The 17,277-nt window shown below is 31.8% G+C and overlaps 1 pseudogene; it reads right to left on the bottom strand.

The window, feature by feature from the left end:
- Positions 1-533: 533 nt before the first annotated feature.
- Positions 534-16,667, bottom strand: LOC149560705 (putative disease resistance protein At4g33300; annotated as a pseudogene).
- Positions 16,668-17,277: the final 610 nt, after the last annotated feature.

The following is a 17,277-nucleotide window of genomic DNA, read 5'->3' as shown; positions in this document are numbered from 1 at the left end:
TCAAGATTGCATAAATATAGAGAGAATGTTAATACATTGATACTTAATATCTTACATTTTTCTCTATTCAGTAATCTTGTATATTCAATTACAACTCACTCATAGTTCTCTTTGATTTAGATTACCAATGTAATAGTATAGATGGTCTTATTAATTGGAGATAGAATAGTTACTTGAACATTCATTTTAAAATCTATTTCTTTTTTCACATACATGAAGAAGTGGTGCTTTCTAGTTTTTTTAACAACACGTACTATTGTTGAAAATTCTGTTCTTTTCTTGTGCCATGTTAATTGTTCCTCATCAAGTTTGCACTGAATACCAAAGTTGTGCCATATAAATTTTAAAAATGTTTATTTACATTAATATACATAGGTTTGCAATGCAGACAGTCTACTACTAAAATTATATAAAACACGAAAATGCTTTTGGATGCACAATCCTTAATAGGCGAGGAGAAATCACTATCTGTAAGTATAGAGGCGTTTTTATTTAACTTAATTTGTCATGTTGATTGGGGGTAAGAAAAGAAGTCAATCAGCAAGCCAATCCAGACTAAACTGTGCTTCCGTAACTGCAACTGTAAGCTTTGGAATTGAAATGTTCTTGGCACGCAACCACTGCTTCCCAATTTTCTCATTACAGGTAACTAGCCCGAGGGAAGTCAGTTCACAAATAGATCTTGGCAACCTCTTCAAACGGGAACACTCTCTCATATCAATCTCACTCAACTTCTTTAGTTTCCCTATTTCCTCCGGAATTTCTCTGAGCCCCTCACAGAATGAGATGTCAAGACATTCTAATAGCAGAAGATTTCCGATTGATGATGAGAGTTCTTTTAGGCCTGGTAAAGCTGATAACCTTAGGATTCTAATAGCGCTCATATTTCCAAGCTCATAAGGCAAATTATTAACAAGGTGGCAGTTGCTAATAGACCACATCTTAACGCAAGGCATATCAAAGAAACTAAGAGGCATCTCCTCCAAGGTGCTAGAGTGATCAATGTTAAAATCCTGCAAATTGGTGATGTTGAAGGAGGATGCCTGTTCAACCCCTTCACATAAGCTTAAAGAAAGCTTCTCTAAGTTTTGTAGTTGTTTGCTTTGTGCTTGAATAGTAGGTGAAATCAACCTCTCAAAGCGTACACTCCTGAGTTGAGTTAGTGACGATAAAACATCCAGACCTTTTATAGTTGCCCTCTTTGTGCCATAATTTAATACCATCAAAAATTTTAGATTTTTCATGGATATTAGAAACGGGGGAAGAGAGTATTCACTTGAAGTAAATAGTAACAATAGAGCCTCTGTTTTAGAAAAATTCATCTCAATCCACTGATTTTGTTCCATAGGGCCTACATAAATAAATGATAAAATAAATCAGATTAAATCACTGCATATGTTGGCTAATCATAAACTCTTGAAGATTAATCTATAGGATAAAAGAAAAAAAACTGTAAATGAATTCGTAACTTTACATCAAAAATTACGACAAATGCACTAATACATCCAAATCTTTTGAAAAGTATTGATAGCATGTTTACTGTACACCATACAAAAGTCACTAGGATATAAATCCATATCAGTAAATACTATATTTTCATGTTGGAAATAAATAGTTTAATACATATGAGGAATTAGTTGCCGAGAGAAATGATGTAAATATTTAAAATATGCCTGATATTTTGAAAAGATTAGCAAAATGGCTCGAAATAAATAACTAAGAGATACCTTTGATCAACATACCTGTGTGAATGGAGAGCACTTGAACATTACATGCAGTATGATTAAGCAACTCCTATTTTTCTTGCAAATTATGTTTCATGGTGTCCATGAAAAACTTCTTGTGGCCTAGACCATCTTGGCATTCTAAATAAAGGGCCAATTGATGCATTACATTATGCTGAGAAAAGTACAGCTGAGAGGTATTCTCGTGGGAGATTGGTGCTCCGCTCCTGATAAGTGTACTTCTACATTAACTTATAATTCAAACATGAATAAAGATAAAAACCAAACATGGGAAAGGAAAGAAAAATACCTTGGACTGCTAGTTAAATTTAACAGGTTTCTGCTAGCAAGTTCCTTCAAGATGGAAAAAGCATTATGTCGCTCTAACTTTCTAACATAAACCCATATGTCCAATAATACATCAGCACATATTTTTTTGGTCCTCATGAAATAAACTTAAGTCTGGGAAGCATTCCTTGTTTACATCATCTAAGGAATTGATACTAAGCTCCAACAATCGAATAAGCCCGTTTTCATGATAATCTGATATGCATTCTCCTTTAGAAATCTTGTTCTTTGCCCTCTCCCAAATCCAACGTGGTTGCCCATACAGACAGCTTCCGATCACCTTTATAGCAAGTGGTAGGTTGCCACATTTAGCTTGCAACTGTTAATCGAAGAAAGCTAAAGATAATTTACTATAAAACAAACCAGTTGAAAGAAATGGAAAATGATTTCATGTCATGTAGGGAATTTAAAGGGAGAACACCTAATTTCAATTCAGAACTTTTTAGAATTCTATTAATTGTTCGATACGATGTTTAAATTCTTGAATCCAATATAAGCCATTATTATAAGGAAGCCTATTCAGATCGAAAACTCTCTAAGATCCTATTATTATTATTTTAATAAAAATTATATCTAATTAATTAGTAATTCGAAGAAAATATATTTCAAATTGTTACGCCCAGAGGCGTTCTATACAATGGCAGCACAAATGCCTAGCATAGGAATATGCCAAGATTCTTTGTCAATAAAAAAGAAAGGAAAGCCGTTACACACTAATTTAATTAAAAATAATTTAATAAATGCATTTTTAATTATGCTACTAACAGCAAGAGTAAGCAGTGACAATAATTGCCGCCGAGGTGCGCTATGCGGGTGGCGTTTCATGCATTTAAATTTGTTTTTGCGTTTTGAAGTATTAGCCATGCAAATATGCCATTTCAAATGTTTCCTTTTTGTTCTTTCAAGATGATCAAATTAAAGAATTCAAATATAACACATGTAATGGCAGGAAGCCGTAATGACAATTCTAATTCCTTATATATTATATCTGTCTCTCTTCTATTTTGCAAAAGTCTCTTACCCTGCTCATTTACAGTGCGTGAGGAGATTCGAAGGAGGCATTTAAGCCAGGATAAAGTAATTATTGACTGTACAAGCCGTGAGTCAAGTAAGGTTGTGATTTAAATTTCTTCAACCATATTTCATTCGTAAATACTGGTCTTTCTTTCTGTGGCATATTCATATATGTTTGAATCGATATGTGTTTCAAGTTGTTGCTGATTCTTGCAATATATCCATATATGTTTGAATTGATATGTGTTTCAAGTTGTTGCTGATTCTTGCAATATATCCATATATGTTTGAATCAATATGTGTTTGAAGTTGTTGTTGATTGTTGCAATATACTCTAAAACAAAAATCTTCCGCTCATTGTTGTATCTTAATTAATTCTTCTATTTTTCCTCTATGTTACTGCATGAGTTGGTCATGGTCCCTTGATTTGATCTCTTAATGTTAAGTGCTTTTCTCAAGGCTTAGAGATCCCCAAATACATAATCTCTTCTTGGAACATGTATGCATATTTTAGAAAAATATTTATCTTGAATGTGTTTTCCTTTACACTGTATTGCTGATGGGATAATTTGAGACTTAGCAACTTTTCTCATATTTGTGATAAATGGTATAATAGTTATCAATGAGTTTTGAGAACAATGTTATATCCATCTAGATTTTTAACTTTTTGAAATCAGAACAAGAAAAGTTAGTTAGCTTATTAGGCAATTGTTCCTATTCACCAGTTAAAAATACTAATTAAGTAATTTGATAACATTCTCATTACTCGTAACATTAAGAATCACCAAAATAACAAAGTATGCAAGATTGATATAGGGGTGTACAGAAATTAGTAATTATAAAAATGTTGTTGCAATAATAAAAATATGAGCACACAAATAACCTTATTAGCCATTGCCATGAATCTTTCATAATTTATTATATACAGTTCTTTGTTTACATAATAGAAACTTCCACATTAAAAAACATTTCCTTCCTTTTTCTCATTTCAAAATTCTAAAAACTTTACTTTCCTTTTTCTCATTCTAATTTTTTTCAAACTCTCCTTTCCTTTCTCATTCTAAAATTCTAAAAACTTTCCTTTCCTTTTGCTCATTTTAAAATTCTATTTTATTTTTTTCCTCTCTACATAATTTTGGAAACTTTCTTTGTAAATAAAAGTAAAAATAAAAGAGTTTTTTAATGACAATTGTTGAAATCAAAAGTGGCTAAAATTTTAGTAAAAAAAAGAAAGAAAGAAGGAAACAACATTTTTTAATAGTTAAATTTAAAAAAACCACCTAAAAACATGAAATATAATCTTTAGAGTAAACCAAATAGGCCCATCTTCTTTAAACATGTCATGGATTGTGTCTAATCCTTAATGGCTTCTATAATCTTCATTATTTTTGAGAATAAGTCAGGGAGCCTAATCATCTTTAGCACAGCAAATCATGACTTCTGAAGCAACCTCTGTCATTCTTGCTTGCTCCTCTATTTTCCTCTATTTGTTACTATGTATGCTAAGAATTGAATCTGGTAAAATATTGCAAAAATGTTGTTGCAATAATAAAAATCATGAGCACACAAATAACCTTATTAGCCATTGCTATGAATCTTTCATAGTTTATATACAGTTCTTTGTTTGCATAATAGAAACTTCCAAATTAAAATAATAGAAACTTCCACATTAAAAAACATTTCCTTCTTTTTTCTCATTTCAAAATTCTAAAAACTTTACTTTCCTTTTTCTCATTCTAATTTTTTTTTAAACTTTCATTTCCTTTCTCATTGTAAAATTCTAAAAACTTTCCTTTCCTTTTGTTCATTTTAAAATTCTATTTCATATTTTTTCTATCTATATAATTTTGGAAACTTTCTTTGTAAATAAAAGTAAAAATAAATGAGTTTTTTAATGACAATTGTTGAAAACAAAAGTGGCTAAAATTTCACTAAAAAGAAAAAAGAAAAAAGAAAGAAGGAAACAACCTTTTTTAATAGTTAAATTTAAAACAACCACCTAAAAACATGAAATAAGTTTTTTCATACAAATTTTGTTTACATAATTTAAAGAAATAAATAAATAAATATTCTTTTCTTATGAGTAATAAAATGATGTTACACATGGTCTTTATTTTTATATGATTAAAAAATGAGAAAATAAAAGATATGTTAAAAATTCTAAGTATAGATAATATTAAATATTATAATACTAAGCAATTTATTATAATGTTAATTATATTTGAAAAACTATTTGTAATGTTTTCATTAAGATTAGTATATTGATTTAGAGTACTTGAATTAGATTACTATTTCAATTATAATAGTTTTGTAATTTACATTTAGATTAAATTTAATCTTCATATATTAATATTTGAAAACTGGATGGCAATGCCGCCATTTTCCAAATATTTTATTAAAGTGTCAATTTATTCATTTTTAAATTAAAAAATTAAATTTACACTTTTAATTTAGTTGATTGAAAATTAGAGTAGCCATATATTTATTTTAAGTTATGCTTATTTTTTATATGCAATTTTAAAAGAATAAATAGTAACTTTTACGCATCAATCTTTGAAAAGTGGAGGGCAATTCCGCCATTTTAAAAATATTATAATACTAAGCAATCTATTATAATGTTGCCTATATCTAAAAATATTTGTAATGTTTCAAAAGTGGATGATAATGCTGCCATATATTTTCATTAAAATATCAATTTATTTGTTTGTAAATAAGAAAAAATAAATTTATACTTTCAATTTTGTTTTTCTATTGCAAAGTTTGACATCATGTATACATGTGTTTTGCAATAAAAGGTCTCTTAGACCATTGTTTTTTAAAATGATGTATCCAAGGTTTTCATAAATAAAATAATATATTTACATGATGTATCCAATGTTTCATAAATAAAAAGTCATTATATATCTTCATATTTGTATATTTCTTCAACAAAATGTATTTTCATAATTTTTTTAATGTATTCTCTTATTTATTGTTCATACTTTCTTCATTTATTCTTAATTAATATATTTTTCAGCAATCCTTAAATCTTTAAATTGTTTGTCTCCATTCACATATACTTTGATTTTACTCATTTAAAATATAATTTTTCTTCATTCGTGCAAACATTATATATAAATTTAACTACTTATATAATAATCTTCATTGCTATAATTTTTTTGATGTCTACTAAATAAAGTATCCTTTAAATAAATCATATACACATTCTAATAGATGAAGTTTACTAATTTATATGGTTTCTATGGAAAATTATTTAGTGTCATGAAAAATATAGCTTAATTCACTAATATTACGTTTGTACTAGCTATGGTGAGACCTAGGTTAAATTTTGAATCAGAGGAGGCAAGAAGAGAATACCAAAGGCAATGTCAAAGAGAATATCATAGAGAATACCGTAGACGTCAACAATAACAACCACAACAAATAGAAAATGAAACAGAACAACAAAGAATAACATTAAATCAAGGAAGTAGGCAAAGTTATGGTAGAAGAAGGTCTGAAGTGTCAGTTGCACAACTAGAAAATGATGAAAGAGAGAACAAAAATGTACAAAGAAATAATCATCAGCATACTTCTCAGAGGGTCCTTCCAGATACACAAAGGTGCGGAGTCCAACATGTTGAAGTGCAAGCAATTGACATACATGAATATCCTATAGATGCAAACAATCAACTAAATGTTCAGTATGAAGGGTCTCCATCTGTAAAACATGTCCCAGAAACACCACAACATGAAAGTCAAATCCATGTGAATGATGAATTAGAAGTTGATAGAGAAAACATTCCCAATCCAAATGGTATGCTTTAATCCGAATTTAGAAGATTCCAAATGTAGTTTAGATATCAGATAGTTAGTTTGAAAACACCAAAGATGTGTTATGTTTGTCAGGAGTCATATGCAGGAATGAAAGTATATCGCACAGTGAGGGTCCAAATGCAATAGGTGTCATCAAGAGACAGGAATTCATAGGTTTTCATCTTCAAATAATATGCATCCAGGATGTCAACCACCAAAGCTTGCAAATTTAACTCAAGTTTAAGAAATGCTCATTGCACGTACAAACGCTATATTGCAAGTTACACATGCAACTAGAGGTCAATATAAGTATAAAGGACATACCATTAGTTTTCTTGAGCATGTTGAACAATTATCAAAAGTCTTGCCACACACAATTGATCATTTACCAATCATCATTGTTTGAAGAAGGGATCAATGTGGTACAGGATATAACTTTATTGTGAATAGGGATCGTGTTTATAGAGCATTGAAATACAAAGTTGAAAATGATAAATTTTATGCAGATGTCAGGATAGATGAAAGTGCTCTTAATGACTTTCTTTTAAATAGGGATGAGAATATTTTTCATAGATTAAAGACAGTGCACATGGAGTTTGATTCTGATGCAAATGAAGTTGTATTCCTACGTCCTCTCATGGAGACAGATGAAGGTAATATATTTGAGCACACAAACTCTATGGCTTCAAGGACACCTAATGCTCAAAGGGAAATGGAATTAATTCATGCTTGGGTTAATAATCCTGATGAAATTCCATCTGCTTTCATTGAGTGGCCATCGATAGATGCATGTCACATTTGGGTTGTTGGATATTGCTTTCCCAACATTGTTTCTAGATGGAAGATGTGATTGGTTAGAGCCTAGAATGAAGCGGGTATACTTGCATGAATTTGTAAAGCATTTGATCAAATATAGGGATCATTACTTTGGAAAACATCCAAGGTTTAGGTATTTTGTGCAGAACATGGTAATGAGACATCGCGCACAAAGTTCAGCATCTATTTTTGCAAAAAGGAGCTTTTAGGAAATGCCAATAACTATTAATGAATTGCGTGAACACATGGAAAATATGCCTCGCAATAATCTCGTAGATAGGCTAATGCGATTTGGAACAAGTGTAAGAGGAACAAGATCATATTGCAAAGAATGTAAAGTAGAATTAATTGACGTGCTTGACCAACTTGGCACACCTACAATTTTCTTCACATTAAGTGCATCAGATATGCAATGGCCTGATTTACATGCACTAATGCCTAGTATAGCACCTACTAATCCACGAGAGGCTCAAAGATGGAGAAGGCAGAATATCATCGACTATCCATATATTGTCACTTATTACATGCACTTAAGGAATACAATGTTCAAGAAAGAAATACTTGAAAAAGGTATGAAAGTAAAGGACTTTTGGTGTAGATATGAGTGGCAACATCATGGTTCACCTCATTTTCATGGCTTCTTATGGCTCGAAGGGGCACCAAATATGGACATTATTAATTAGTCAAATGAGGATGAACGAAAATGTGCTGAGAGATATTTTGATTCCATTATTCATGCTTGGAATCCTAGACATGATCCACATCAAAGAAACATAAATGTAAGTTTCATATTATAAATGAGTAAAATATTAATGTGTTTCTCACCTCTATCCAATAGAATAATCTATGTATTATTATTTATAGGTCTTCCAAAATTTTGGTGAGCATCCATGCCTAAAGCATACAATGCAACTAGCTGAGATGGATATAGACCAGGATTATGAACAGATACTCAATTGTGTTGAGAGACACACTATTTGTAAGGAGGGAGCATGCCTCCGTAAAAAAAGAGGAAGAATAGTTTGCAGGTTAATCAAATTCAAAAAAAATTATATATAAATTTTCTATTTCACATTTTTTAACAAGTTGGGTTAACTACATATGTATTCACCAATGTTTCAGGTATAATACTCCTTGGCAACTAAATTTGGAGGGATCAAAGTTCTATACCGATGTAGAATAGGGTGAGAAAAAATTTGAACCAGCAAGAAATGATGATAGAGTTAATACACACGATCGATACATACTGCAATTGTGGAGGGCTAATGTTGATTGGAAACCTGTCCTTTCAAGACATGCAGTTATCAAGTATATTGCAAAGTATGCAGCAAAAGTAGAGAGAACCTCTGAAACATATCAACAAATGTTGATGCATCTTTCAAATCTTGAAAATCCTGATGATTTAGTATCACAGGAATATAGAAACCTTTTAATAGAGACAATTATAGAAAGAGATATTGGAGCTCAAGAAACATGCCATATGTTATTAGAACTTCCGTTGGTGGAGTGTAGAAGAAAGATTTTCAATCTAAATGTCTCACGTGAAGTTTTAAAACCTGTGGTAATCAATGATGATAGAAATGAGGAAGAACTCACAAAATCTTTTGTTGATGGTTATAAGACAAGACCACTTTGTATGGAAGGTATTAGTTTGATTGATGCAGCAAGGTCCTGGTTATATAATCCTAAAAGAAGAGGAGATAATAAATGGGGGCCAAGAAAGAAAGTAGCTATTGTTAGAGTTTTTCCAAGGTATTTTTCTATTCCTCCATGAGATTCTAATAAGTGGGTGAACTTTTGTTTTTTTGAGTTGTTACTATACAAACCTTTTCGTAATGTTGAAAGAGACATTGGTCATGATGATGATACTATAGTAGCAAATTGGGACTCCCTCAATTATAATCCTTGGCATGTCTGAAGGCAAGAACATGCACAAAATAATGAACCTTCAAGTGATTTAGAGATAGAAGATAATGGAGCCATTTAGGAAAATACTACAGAACATGAGTGGGAAATAATATCTACGTTACATTGTGGTCAACATATGCTAGTTTCTGAAATTGACATGTTGGGGAGAAGATATATTGATAGAAATACAAATTGGTGTAGTGGATATCAAAGTGAAGAGGAGACAATCTGAGCAATAAATTTCATACCTGAAATGAAAAAGAATGTATTTCTTATGTATGATGACATTCCATAGTGTATCAACTTTACAACTCTTAGTCACAAGCAAAAAAAGGAAGTCGACATTATTCTGACACACTACCATAGCAATCAAGTGGGAAATCCTTTGTTTATGATAATTCAAGGAACAACGGGAATGGGAAAATCTTATCTAATTGGTTCCATCAATCAATCTTTCCAAATGGCATTGATGAAAAATCCTTCTCCTCTTCTATTTCTTGCACCAACTAGAGTTGCAGCTTTTAATATAGAAGCATCTACCATTCATTCAAAGTTGTGAATTCCAATTACAGATTTTTCCCAACTACAAGGGACAAGACATACAAGCTTTCAACAAGAGATGGAAAATATGAAATATATTTTGATTGATTAAATGAGCTTCATTGGCCAGAACATGCTGGAAAATATAGATAGTCGACTTAGACAAGCCTTCCCACATAAAGCAGACATAAGCTTTGGAGGTATCCCTTTCTGTACATCACATGGTATTATTAATGTCTTATAATTCTTATTAAGATTGGTCATATAGAATACATATCTTTTGATTTTACTTTATATATGTAACTAAAAAATTTGCAACTATCTTTCAAGTGTATCTATAATTTTAGTTGGTGATTTGGGGCAATTACCTCCTATTAATGATAGACTAGCATATGATAGCAATAGGCGAGCAAAGTTATTATGGTAGGCATTCAAGATAGTGGTTACACTAGATAAAGTATTTAGGCAAGATGGAGAAAATATCTAACAACAAAGATTTCGTCAGCTTCTCACAAATGTGAGAGATGCGAATCCACAAATAGATGACTGGAACTTGCTTATGACACGAACACCTATAAGATTAGATGTTGCAAGCAATGATGAGTTTGATAGGGTAGTGCATTTATTCTCTACAAATGACAATGTTCGTAACCATAAAATGAGGATTTTGTATTCTTTAAGACATCCAGTTGCACGTATCCTTGCAACCAAGTCAAGGAATTGTAATGGAAATGAAGATTTATCAAGTGAGGAACTTGATACAGAGTTATTGATTAGTAACAATGCAAGAGTAGTGTTGACTACAAATCTATGAATAGAAGCTAGTCTTGTGAATGGATCATTGGGATATATTAGAAATATTGTCTACAAACCAGGTACTGCTCCACCTGAGCCACCATCATATGTTACAGTTGAATTTGACAATTACTCTAGAGTACCATTTGATGATCACCATCCAAACATAATACCAATAGCACCATTGCAAAGGGGTAGGACCTTCCAACTACCATTAAGGTTGGCATGGGCGTTGACTATTCACAAATCTCAAGAGCTAACTCTTTCAAAAGCCACAATTGACTTAGGTCCAAGAGAAAGACCAGGATTGACATTTGTGGGGATATCTCGTGTTAAGTCACTGGAAGGTTTGAGGATAATGCCACCCTTTACATATGACCGTTATGAGAAAATGAAAAGTGGGAAACAACTTTCAAAGAGAAAAGTAGAAGAATGTAGACTGAGAAGTCTTGAAAATCATTGATGTTTTGAAACATATTATTTAATAATAAAGCTTTATTTTTTCTACTACATTATGTGATCATCATCATCAACTATTATGTTGTTATTCTTATTATGCACATTGATAGTTCATATTCCATAGTAAATGAAAATTATAATTTGATATGCTCAATCTGACATGATAACCTTTTTATTTGCACATTTTAATGCTTGCAAGTACCATTATGCTGAAATTTTATTATACTAATTCTCTAATTCGTAAATTTAACTATGCTCATCAATTGGGTCCACAAATTAAGTTTATAATATTATTTCAAATTATAAAGGCATTCTTCAATTCAAATAAATCATAATGTTTTTACTTCATTACTTTCAACCAATACATTGCTACTCAATATTTTAAATCTATGTTTGTCTATTCTTCACTATCCATGAATGGTCATAATATTACCATGTTTCAATACCCAAAGTTTCATTAAAATTTTTAATACAATTTGGTTTTATATTCATTTTCTCCACAATTGATTGCACTAAGTGACCTATTCTATTTTTTCAAGACCATTATTGATATAAAATATTTATCCCTCTCATTAAGTATACATTTGTTCTATTTTTTTTTAAATTGGTGATAATGCTTTCTAAATTGTTTTCCATGTTTTTTTTTAGGCATGGAAGCCTCTGATAGATAATCAAGCATTGTTGACATGACCCCAACTTCTTCAGTAGACTCAAATCATCTTTATGAGACAGAGTTTCAAAAGTGTGCACGAATAATTAAACAGTGTTGTACAACTATGGTAAATGCTCTTGAGAATGCAACTTTATCTATTGATCATTTACAAGAGATAGAGATAATGGAGATGGAAGATGTTGCGAAATATGTACGCAACACATCTACAAAAGTAGATGCATTTCCATAAATGATGAAAGAGGTCTATGATGATCATATTACGAACAAAGGCCGTAATACAATTTTAATCTTTGAAGAATATGTGATGTACTTACATCATTATGGAGAACTATACACATGGTCCATATGATGATTTCACAATTTTTAGTATTTCACTTATTACTTTATCTAGAGAATTGTACTAGGAGATGTTGTTCTCCTTTCATCTATGTATCGAAAAAATAAATAAATAATTTAACTTCTTAGCTCAAATTCTTCTCAACTATACTTGCAAATATTTCAAATCTTTTTCCTTCACCTTTGTGTTTGTATTATTAAAGCTTTAACATGAGATATATCATTTATATGTTGATTATTAAATTATGTATAAAATTGATGTTTTATTTCTAACTATTAATCCACTCTAAAGAAAAATATTCATTTTATACTCATTTTAAGTGCAATCATTACCTCAATAACATTTAGTAGTCCTTCATTATACACTATTCATGCTAAGCATAATTAACATTAATCAATTCTCTATTTATAAATGCAACTATTAAAGTTATAAAACTACATAAGGAACATTGTAATCCTTATATTGCTATATTATGGTAAGAGGCATGTGTAAGGAGAACAAGCTACTCTCCTAAATGTAACTTTAAACATAACAACAATCGTAATTCTAATGCTGGTCCTACTTTTCCACTAACCATAATTCTAATGCTTTGTCTACCCATAACTCAAACTATAAGCCTAATTGCAACTTAGAATTTAACCTAATTCATATTTTAACCCTCACCCTAACCCTTACCCTGAAGCTAACCCTTTCTCTACCCATATCTTTAATTCTAACCCTAACCCTACCCCTACCCCTACCTCTAACACTAACATTAATTGTACCTTTAACCATTGTCCTACTTTTTGCCTAACCTAATCCTAACTCTAATTTTGACTCTAACACTAACTCATATTCTAACCATAAACTAAAACCTAACCTTAACCTTAACCTTATCTTTAACCCTAACCCTAACCCTAACCCTAATACTAACACTAACCCTAACCCTACCCCTACCCCTAACTCTAACTCTAAATATAACTCTATCATAATTATAATATAGCCCTAACCCTAACCCTAACTTTATGCTGACTAAAATTGTAACCCTAACTCAAACCGATACCTTAACCTTAACCCTGATGTAACTCTATATATATCGCTAACTCAATATATAAACCTAACCCTAACCATAACTTATAATCTAACCCTTTCTCTACCCCTTTGTCTAACTCCACCCATAATCATAACTGTAACCCTATTGCACCCCTAACTCTAACTATGAATCTAACTCTACCATAATTTTACTTTAATATTAACCCTACCTCTAACCCTAAATCTATCCTTAAACTTGACTTAAAAATCTAACCTTAACCCTAACTCTAACATTAACCCTAATTCAAACCCTACTTGTAATATTAAATCTATTTGTAACTCTAACCCTAACCCTAATTGTAATTCTAACCCAAACTCTAAGTGTAATTCTATCTCTAACTATAACCCTAACTCAAACTATAACCCTAACTCTAACCCTAAGTCAAACTCATGCTCTAACCCTTAACCTGGCCCTATCCTCGACCATAACCCTAACCCTAATACTAACCCTTTCTCTACCCATATCTATAACCCTAACCCAAACCCTAACTCTAATCCTAACCTTAACCGTAACTCTAATCCTATCGCTAACCTTAACCTTACTCCTACCCCTACCTCTAACTGTAAATCTAACTCTACCATATCTAAACTTTAACCCTAATCCTAACCCTAACTCCAACCTTGACCCTAACTCAAACCCTTACGCTAACTTTGACCCTGATGCTACCTCTATATATAACACTATCTCTATATAAACATAACCCTAACAATAACCTTATGCCTAACCCTTTCTTTATCTCTAACCCTAACCTTAACCCTAATTGTAACCCTACCCCTACCTCTAATTATAGCCTTGAATCTAACTCTACCATAATTGGACTTCAACCCTAACAATTATTTTAACTCCAACCCTAACCCTAACCATGACTGTAACCCTACCCCTACTTCTAATTGTAGGCCTAAATCTAACTCTACCATAAATGGACTTTAACTCTAACCCTAACAATTATTTTAAGCCTAAAGCTAACCCTAACTCTAACCCTTTCTATACAACTATCTCTAACCCTAACCCTAACTCTAATTCTAACTCTAACACTAACCCTAAACCTTACCCCAACCATACCCATAACTCTAACCCTAACTCTAACTCTAACTATAAATCTAACTCTCCCATAATGAGACTCTAATCCTAACTATATCCCTTAGTTTAATCTTGACTAAAACCCTAACCCTAACTCTATGCTTAACCCCAACTCAAAACTCTAACCCTAACCTTAACCCTTACTTTAATCTTCACTCAAATCCTAACCCTAACTCTAACCTTAACCCTGATTCAAAACTCAAACCCAAACCTTAACCCTTACTTAAATCTTCACTAAAAACCTAACCCTTATTTTAACTCTAATTCTAACTCTACCTCAACCCTAACTCTAATTCTAACCCTAACCCTAAAAATAATAGTAACCTAAACCCTAATTCTTACCATTGTCCTTACCCTAACCCTAACACTAACACACTCTAATTCTAAAGCTAACCCTAACTCTAACCCTAAGAATAGTCGTAATCCTAAAATAGCCCTTGCCCTAGCCCTAACCCTAACCCTAACTCTAATTGTAACTCTAATCCTAATCCTAACTCTACCTCTAATTGTAACCCTAACCCTAATGATAACCCTAACCCTAACCCTATTTCTAACCCTAACCCTAACCCTAACTCTACTCTTCAATATAACAATTTACCTAACAATATCCTTAAAATAAAACTCAATTAAACTGATAAGAATTTAAAAAAAAATGTTGAATAATTTTATACTACTACAATTTTATAGTAAGTTTATACAACTATATTTAAAAATAAATAAATAAATCAATACTAACCTTATCAAAAATAGAAAAATTAAAAAATACTTTTCTGGTTGCGCCGCGACTACCACTAGCTTATATATACCTATATATATTATGTTGAGAGTAATCGTTCTCGAGGTGCCTATTTTCATTTTCATAAATCCCAACTATGATTAAAATAACCTTGGGATTAAATGAAAATAAGCGCCTTGAGAACGATTACTCTTGGCGTAATATATATATATATATATATATATATATATATATATATATATATATATATATATATATATATATATATATATATATATATATATATATATATATAAGCTAGTTAACTTATTATGCAGAATTAACTGATTCGATCTTTAACATTTGATAGATGTCACTAAAATCAACTCTTCCACTAAATTTCCATTCTGAATTCCACAACTGAAAGTGTCCTATGATTCTAGATATTTCAGAATCCTCAAATGCTTTTCCTGTTTCAATTGATGCTTCTAACACTATAGATAGAAAAAGGTTGTATCCACTACCTATTCTGATAGAATAACGATAATATTGTACAATAATTATAAGGAGTGCATTTTCGGAGAAAAGAAAGCTATCTGAATTGTTTAAGACACTCTAGAATAATTAAAAGAAAGAAGTTACTATAACTCCTCCACTAAGTCTGCATTTACAGCAGTGCTAGGAATTGATGGTTGTCCAAATGCACAGAAACAGAAAAGTGACAGCGCATCCTCTCGGCTCAACAATGGAAACTGATAGAGTTGGGTACTTGGCATTTTAGGGATAGTGGAATTATCTCTGGTTGCTACAACAGTTTTCTATCATGCTCCTTCAAATAGTAAACTTTCCATACTATCTTTGCTCCACACATCGTACAAAATAACCAGAGTTGGTTCCGATCGAGTCAAAATCAATTACTGGACTTTCATGTGTGCATCTTTGATATTTTGTAATCTTGGGCTCTTCTTTCTGGCAATCTTCTCCCACATAGTCTCCAAAATCCCCATAAGGTTTGGGGACTGCAAGACGGTGATGAAAATCACACTGTCACGGAAATATACTGCCATGCATGAAAATACAATTCTTTCTTTAAGGCTAAGTACCCTACCACGCACCAATAGGTGTAAACATGAAATATAAATCAAAGCACCGTAATACCTTAGACAATTACCTGTGATTTGTGGATCATTGCCGAGAGCCAAAGCCAGAGTAGTTTTTCCTCCGCCTCCCATGCATTGCAACCCAACAACTGACACTTCGCGATTGAACAACAGTCTCCTCAAATCTCCAACACATTTGTCCAGTCCCACGTAAAACTGCCATTTTTCGGAAACACCATATGCGGAATCATCTGCCATTACAGAACTACCGATGATGTTATTCAAAGCCATTTGTTGAACTTCTTTCAAACAGCTAATCTCTACTGTACTATGAAACTTGAAGTCTATTATTATACGACTTTACACAACTTACAAATTTTCCTCTCTTTAGAATCTTATAAGACCTGTTCGATTTTATAGAAGTTCGAGACGCGTCGTGACTTATCCACGTTGGCTTACATGAACTTTCAGTAAAAGCAGAATGAAGCTACGAAGGTTTTGCTAGGAGAATCAGATGTCTGCAACATTCTTTATTTGGAAGTGAGTTTGAAGTGTTAATTATTGTTAGTTGGACAGCTGTTATTTCTGACCCAGAAATAGCAACACTATTTATGGGTAGCTTGGACAAGTGTTCGTCCTTATCTATGAATAGCGGTTGTATTTATGGGTGGCTTGGATAGCTGTTTGTCCACTTGCCAAAAATTAGTAAATGGTTATTATTTACTAATTTTAGAGATTCCCTTTTGGACACCTTGCATCCAATTCTATTATTGGCTGTTGAGTTGTCTTAATCTCAGCCGTTGGTTTGATTTAATCTCGGTCGTTGGTTTACCAACGAGAGTAGTATAAAAAGGGGTCTAGGGGGGCATTTGGAGAGGTAGAAGAGAAGCTTTGGTGAAGC

This window comes from Cupressus sempervirens, chromosome 4 (genome assembly GCF_028749045.1).
Source record: "Cupressus sempervirens isolate cs-2001-9-10 chromosome 4, ASM2874904v1, whole genome shotgun sequence".
In the NCBI taxonomy this organism is placed as follows: domain Eukaryota; kingdom Viridiplantae; phylum Streptophyta; class Pinopsida; order Cupressales; family Cupressaceae; genus Cupressus; species Cupressus sempervirens.
This window is presented reverse-complemented; position numbering and strand designations above follow the sequence as displayed.